The following is a 6948-nucleotide window of genomic DNA, read 5'->3' as shown; positions in this document are numbered from 1 at the left end:
TATAAATCTGTATGTAGTGATCTCCCTCTAGTGGTGACTGTATAAATCTGTATGTAGTGAGCTCCATCTAGTGGTAGCTGTATAAATCTGTATGTAGTGAGCTCCCCCTAGTGGTGACTGTATAAATCTGTATGTAGTGAGCTCCCTCTAGTGGTGACTGTATAAATCTGTATGTAGTGAGCTCCCCCTAGTGGTGGCTGTATATACCTGTATGTAGTGATCTCTCCCTTGTGGTGCCTGTATAAATCTGTATGTAGTGATCTCCCCCTAGTGGTGACTGTATAAATCTGTATGTAGTGAGCTCCCCCTAGTGGTGACTGTATAAATCTGTATGTAGTGAGCTCCCTCTAGTGGTGACTGTATAAATCTGTATGTAGTGAGCTCCCTCTAGTGGTGACTGTATAAATCTGTATGTAGTGATCTCTCCCTTGTGGTGACTGTATAAATCTGTATGTAGTGAGCTCCCCCTAGTGGTGGCTGTATAAATCTGTATGTAGTGAGCTCCCCCTAGTGGTGACTGTATAAATCTGTATGTAGTGATCTCTCCCTTGTGGTGACTGTATAATTCTGTATGTAGTGAGCTCCCCCTAGTGGTGACTGTATAAATCTGTATGTAGTGATCTCTCTCTTGTGGTGACTGTATAAATCTGTATGTAGTGAGCTCCCCCTAGTGATGGCTGTATAAATCTGTATGTAGTGAGCTCCCTCTAGTGGTGGCTGTATAAATGTATATGTAGTGAGCTCCCTCTAGTGGTGGCTGTATAAATCTGTATGTAGTGAGATCCCTCTAGTGGTGGCTGTATAAATCTGTATGTAGTGAGCTGCCCCCTAGTGGTGGCTGTATAAATCAGTATGTAGTGAGCTCCCTCTAGTGGTGACTGTATAAATCTGTATGTAGTGAGCTCCCTCTAGTGGTGACTGTATAAATCTGTATGTAGTGAGCTCCCTCTAGTGGTAGCTGTATAGATCTGTATGTAGTGATCTCCCCCCTAGTGGTGGCTGTATTAATCTGTATGTAGTGAGCTCCCCCTAGTGGTGGCTGTATAAATCTGTATGTAGTGATTTCTCCCTTGTGGTGACTGTGTAAATCTGCATGTAGTGAGTTCCCCCTAGTGGTGACTGTATAAATCTGTATGTAGTGAGCTCCCCCTAGTAGTGACTGTATAAATCTGTATGTAGTGATCTCTCCCTTGTGGTGGCTGTATAAATCTGTATGTAGTGAGCTCCCTCTAGTGGTGACTGTATAAATCTGTATGTAGTGAGCTCCCCCTAGTGGTGGCTGTATATATCTGTATGTAGCGAGTTCCCCTTTTGGTGACTGTATAAATCTGTATGTAGTGAGCTCCCCCTAGTGGTGGCTGTATATATCTGTATGTAGTGAGTTCCCCTTTTGGTGACTGTATAAATGTGTATGTAGTGAGCTCCCCCTAGTGGTGACAGTATAAATCTGTATGTAGTGATCTCCCTCTAGTGGTGACTGTATAAATCTGTATGTAGTGAGCTCCCTCTAGTGGTGGCTGTATAAATCTGTATGCAGTGAGCTCCCCCTAGTGGTGGCTGTATATATCTGTATGTAGTGAGTTCCCCTTTTGGTGACTGTATAAATCTGTATGTAGGGAGCTCCCCTAGTGGTGACAGTATAAATCTGTATGTAGTGATCTCTCCCTAGTGGTGGCTGTATAAATCTGTATGTAGTGATCTCTCCCTTGTGGTGGCTGTATAAATCTGTATGTAGTGATCTCTCCCTTGTGGTGGCTGTATAAATCTGTATGTAGTGATCTCCCCCTAGTGGTGGCTGTATAAATCTGTATGTAGTGAGCTCCCCCTAGTGGTGGCTGTATAAATCTGTATGTAGTGATCTCCCTCTAGTGGTGACTGTATAAATCTGTATGTAGTGAGCTCCCTCTAGTGGTAGCTGTATAAATCTGTATGTAGTGAGCTCCCCCTAGTGGTGACTGTATAAATCTGTATGTAGTGAGCTCCCTCTAGTGGTGACTGTATAAATCTGTATGTAGTGAGCTCCCCCTAGTGGTGGCTGTATATACCTGTATGTAGTGATCTCTCCCTTGTGGTGCCTGTATAAATCTGTATGTAGTGATCTCCCCCTAGTGGTGACTGTATAAATCTGTATGTAGTGAGCTCCCCCTAGTGATGACTGTATAAATCTGTATGTAGTGAGCTCCCTCTAGTGGTGTCTGTATAAATCTGTATGTAGTGAGCTCCCTCTAGTGGTGACTGTATAAATCTGTATGTAGTGATCTCTCCCTTGTGGTGACTGTATAAATCTGTATGTAGTGAGCTCCCTCTAGTGGTGACTGTATAAATCTGTATGTAGTGAGCTCCATCTAGTGGTAGCTGTATAAATCTGTATGTAGTGAGCTCCCCCTAGTGGTGACTGTATAAATCTGTATGTAGTGAGCTCCCTCTAGTGGTGACTGTATAAATCTGTATGTAGTGAGCTCCCCCTAGTGGTGGCTGTATATACCTGTATGTAGTGATCTCTCCCTTGTGGTGCCTGTATAAATCTGTATGTAGTGATCTCCCCCTAGTGGTGACTGTATAAATCTGTATGTAGTGAGCTCCCCCTAGTGGTGACTGTATAAATCTGTATGTAGTGAGCTCCCTCTAGTGGTGACTGTATAAATCTGTATGTAGTGAGCTCCCCCTAGTGGTGACTGTATAAATCTGTATGTAGTGATCTCTCCCTTGTGGTGACTGTATAATTCTGTATGTAGTGAGCTCCCCCTAGTGGTGACTGTATAAATCTGTATGTAGTGATCTCTCCCTTGTGGTGACTGTATAAATCTGTATGTAGTGAGCTCCCCCTAGTGATGGCTGTATAAATCTGTATGTAGTGAGCTCCCTCTAGTGGTGACTGTATAAATGTATATGTAGTGAGCTCCCTCTAGTGGTGGCTGTATAAATCTGTATGTAGTGAGCTCCCTCTAGTGGTGACTGTATAAATGTATATGTAGTGAGTTCCCTCTAGTGGTGGCTGTATAAATCTGTATGTAGTGAGATCCCTCTAGTGGTGGCTGTATAAATCTGTATGTAGTGAGCTGCCCCCTAGTGGTGGCTGTATAAATCAGTATGTAGTGAGCTCCCTCTAGTGGTGACTGTATAAATCTGTATGTAGTGAGCTCCCTCTAGTGGTGGCTGTATAAATCTGTATGTAGTGAGCTCCCTCTAGTGGTAGCTGTATAGATCTGTATGTAGTGATCTCCCCCCTAGTGGTGGCTGTATTAATCTGTATGTAGTGAGCTCCCCCTAGTGGTGGCTGTATAAATCTGTATGTAGTGATTTCTCCCTTGTGGTGACTGTGTAAATCTGCATGTAGTGAGCTCCCCCTAGTGGTGACTGTATAAATCTGTATGTAGTGATCTCTCCCTTGTGGTGACTGTATCAATCTGTATGTAGTGAGATCCCCCTAGTGGTGACTGTATAAATCTGTATGTAGTGAGCTCCCCCTAGTGGTGACTGTATAAATCTGTATGTAGTGAGCTCCCCCTAGTGGTGACTGTATAAATCTGTATGTAAAGAGCTCCTTCCAGTGGTAGCTGTATAAATCTGTATGTAGTGAGCTCCTCCTAGTGGTGGCTGTATAAATCTGCATGTAGTGAGCTCCTCCTAGTGGTGGCTGTATAAATCTGTATGTAGTGAGCTCCCTCTAGTGGTGGCTGTATAAATCTGTATGTAGTGAGCTCCTCCTAGTGGTGACTGTATAAATCTGTATATAGTGATCTCCACCTAGTGGTGCTGTATAAATCTGCATGTAGTGAGCTCCCTTTAGTGGTGGCTGTATAAATCTGCATGTAGTGAGCTCCCTCTAGTGGTGGCTGTATAAATCTGTATGCAGTGAGCTCCTCCTAGTGGTGGCTGTATAAATCTGTATGTAGTGAGCTCCCTTTAGTGGTGGCTGTATAAATCTGTATGTAGTGAGCTCCCCCTAGTGGTGACTGTATAAATCTGTATGTAGTGAGCTCCTATTAGTGGTGACTGTATAAATCTATATGCAGTGAGCTCCCCCTAGTGGTGACTGTATAAATCTATATGTAGTGATCTCTCCCTTGTGCTGACAGTATAAATCTGTATGTAGCGATCTCTCCCTTGTGGTGGCTGTATAAATCTGTATGTAGTGAGCTCCCTCTAGTGGTGACTGGATAAATCTGTATGTAATGAGCTCTCCCTAGTGGTGGCTGTATAAATTTGTATGTAGTGATCTCCCTCTAGTGGTGACTGTATAAATCTGTATGTAGTGAGCTCCCTCTAGTGGTGGCTGTATAAATCTGTATGTAGTGAGCTCCCCCTAGTGGTGGCTGTATATATCTGTATGTAGTGAGTTCCCCTTTTGGTGACTGTATAAATCTGTATGTAGGGAGCTCCCCTAGTGGTGACAGTATAAATCTGTATGTAGTGATCTCTCCCTTGTGGTGACTGTAGAAGTCTGTATGTAGTGAGCTCCCCCTAGTGGTGGCTGTATAAATCTGTATGTAGTGATCTCTCCCTTGTGGTGGCTGTATAAATCTGTATGTTTTGATCTCTCCCTTGTGGTGGCTGTATAAATCTGTATGTAGTGATCTCCCCCTAGTGGTGGCTGTATAAATCTGTATGTAGTGAGCTCCCCCTAGTGGTGGCTGTATAAATCTGTATGTAGTGATCTCCCTCTAGTGGTGACTGTATAAATCTGTATGTAGTGAGCTCCATCTAGTGGTAGCTGTATAAATCTGTATGTAGTGAGCTCCCCCTAGTGGTGACTGTATAAATCTGTATGTAGTGAGCTCCCTCTAGTGGTGACTGTATAAATCTGTATGTAGTGAGCTCCCCCTAGTGGTGGCTGTATATACCTGTATGTAGTGATCTCTCCCTTGTGGTGCCTGTATAAATCTGTATGTAGTGATCTCCCCCTAGTGGTGACTGTATAAATCTGTATGTAGTGAGCTCCCCCTAGTGGTGACTGTATAAATCTGTATGTAGTGAGCTCCCTCTAGTGGTGACTGTATAAATCTGTATGTAGTGAGCTCCCTCTAGTGGTGACTGTATAAATCTGTATGTAGTGATCTCTCCCTTGTGGTGACTGTATAAATCTGTATGTAGTGAGCTCCCCCTAGTGGTGGCTGTATAAATCTGTATGTAGTGAGCTCCCCCTAGTGGTGACTGTATAAATCTGTATGTAGTGATCTCTCCCTTGTGGTGACTGTATAATTCTGTATGTAGTGAGCTCCCCCTAGTGGTGACTGTATAAATCTGTATGTAGTGATCTCTCTCTTGTGGTGACTGTATAAATCTGTATGTAGTGAGCTCCCCCTAGTGATGGCTGTATAAATCTGTATGTAGTGAGCTCCCTCTAGTGGTGGCTGTATAAATGTATATGTAGTGAGCTCCCTCTAGTGGTGGCTGTATAAATCTGTATGTAGTGAGATCCCTCTAGTGGTGGCTGTATAAATCTGTATGTAGTGAGCTGCCCCCTAGTGGTGGCTGTATAAATCAGTATGTAGTGAGCTCCCTCTAGTGGTGACTGTATAAATCTGTATGTAGTGAGCTCCCTCTAGTGGTGACTGTATAAATCTGTATGTAGTGAGCTCCCTCTAGTGGTAGCTGTATAGATCTGTATGTAGTGATCTCCCCCCTAGTGGTGGCTGTATTAATCTGTATGTAGTGAGCTCCCCCTAGTGGTGGCTGTATAAATCTGTATGTAGTGATTTCTCCCTTGTGGTGACTGTGTAAATCTGCATGTAGTGAGCTCCCCCTAGTGGTGACTGTATAAATCTGTATGTAGTGAGCTCCCCCTAGTGGTGACTGTATAAATCTGTATGTAGTGATCTCTCCCTTGTGGTGGCTGTATAAATCTGTATGTAGTGAGCTCCCTCTAGTGGTGACTGTATAAATCTGTATGTAGTGAGCTCCCCCTAGTGGTGGCTGTATATATCTGTATGTAGCGAGTTCCCCTTTTGGTGACTGTATAAATCTGTATGTAGTGAGCTCCCCCTAGTGGTGGCTGTATATATCTGTATGTAGTGAGTTCCCCTTTTGGTGACTGTATAAATGTGTATGTAGTGAGCTCCCCCTAGTGGTGACAGTATAAATCTGTATGTAGTGATCTCCCTCTAGTGGTGACTGTATAAATCTGTATGTAGTGAGCTCCCTCTAGTGGTGGCTGTATAAATCTGTATGCAGTGAGCTCCCCCTAGTGGTGGCTGTATATATCTGTATGTAGTGAGTTCCCCTTTTGGTGACTGTATAAATCTGTATGTAGGGAGCTCCCCTAGTGGTGACAGTATAAATCTGTATGTAGTGATCTCTCCCTTGTGGTGACTGTATAAGTCTGTATGTAGTGAGCTCCCCCTAGTGGTGGCTGTATAAATCTGTATGTAGTGATCTCTCCCTTGTGGTGGCTGTATAAATCTGTATGTAGTGATCTCTCCCTTGTGGTGGCTGTATAAATCTGTATGTAGTGATCTCCCCCTAGTGGTGGCTGTATAAATCTGTATGTAGTGAGCTCCCCCTAGTGGTGGCTGTGTAAATCTGTATGTAGTGATCTCCCTCTAGTGGTGACTGTATAAATCTGTATGTAGTGAGCTCCCTCTAGTGGTAGCTGTATAAATCTGTATGTAGTGAGCTCCCCCTAGTGGTGACTGTATAAATCTGTATGTAGTGAGCTCCCTCTAGTGGTGACTGTATAAATCTGTAGGTAGTGAGCTCCCCCTAGTGGTGGCTGTATATACCTGTATGTAGTGATCTCTCCCTTGTGGTGCCTGTATAAATCTGTATGTAGTGATCTCCCCCTAGTGGTGACTGTATAAATCTGTATGTAGTGAGCTCCCCCTAGTGGTGACTGTATAAATCTGTATGTAGTGAGCTCCCTCTAGTGGTGTCTGTATAAATCTGTATGTAGTGAGCTCCCTCTAGTGGTGACTGTATAAATCTGTATGTAGTGATCTCTCCCTTGTG

This window comes from Phyllobates terribilis, unplaced genomic scaffold (assembly GCF_046119375.1).
Source record: "Phyllobates terribilis strain yellow unplaced genomic scaffold, ASM4611937v1 Scaffold_5__5_contigs__length_657084704, whole genome shotgun sequence".
NCBI lineage: Eukaryota > Metazoa > Chordata > Amphibia > Anura > Dendrobatidae > Phyllobates > Phyllobates terribilis.
Note: the sequence above shows the minus strand (reverse complement) of the source record.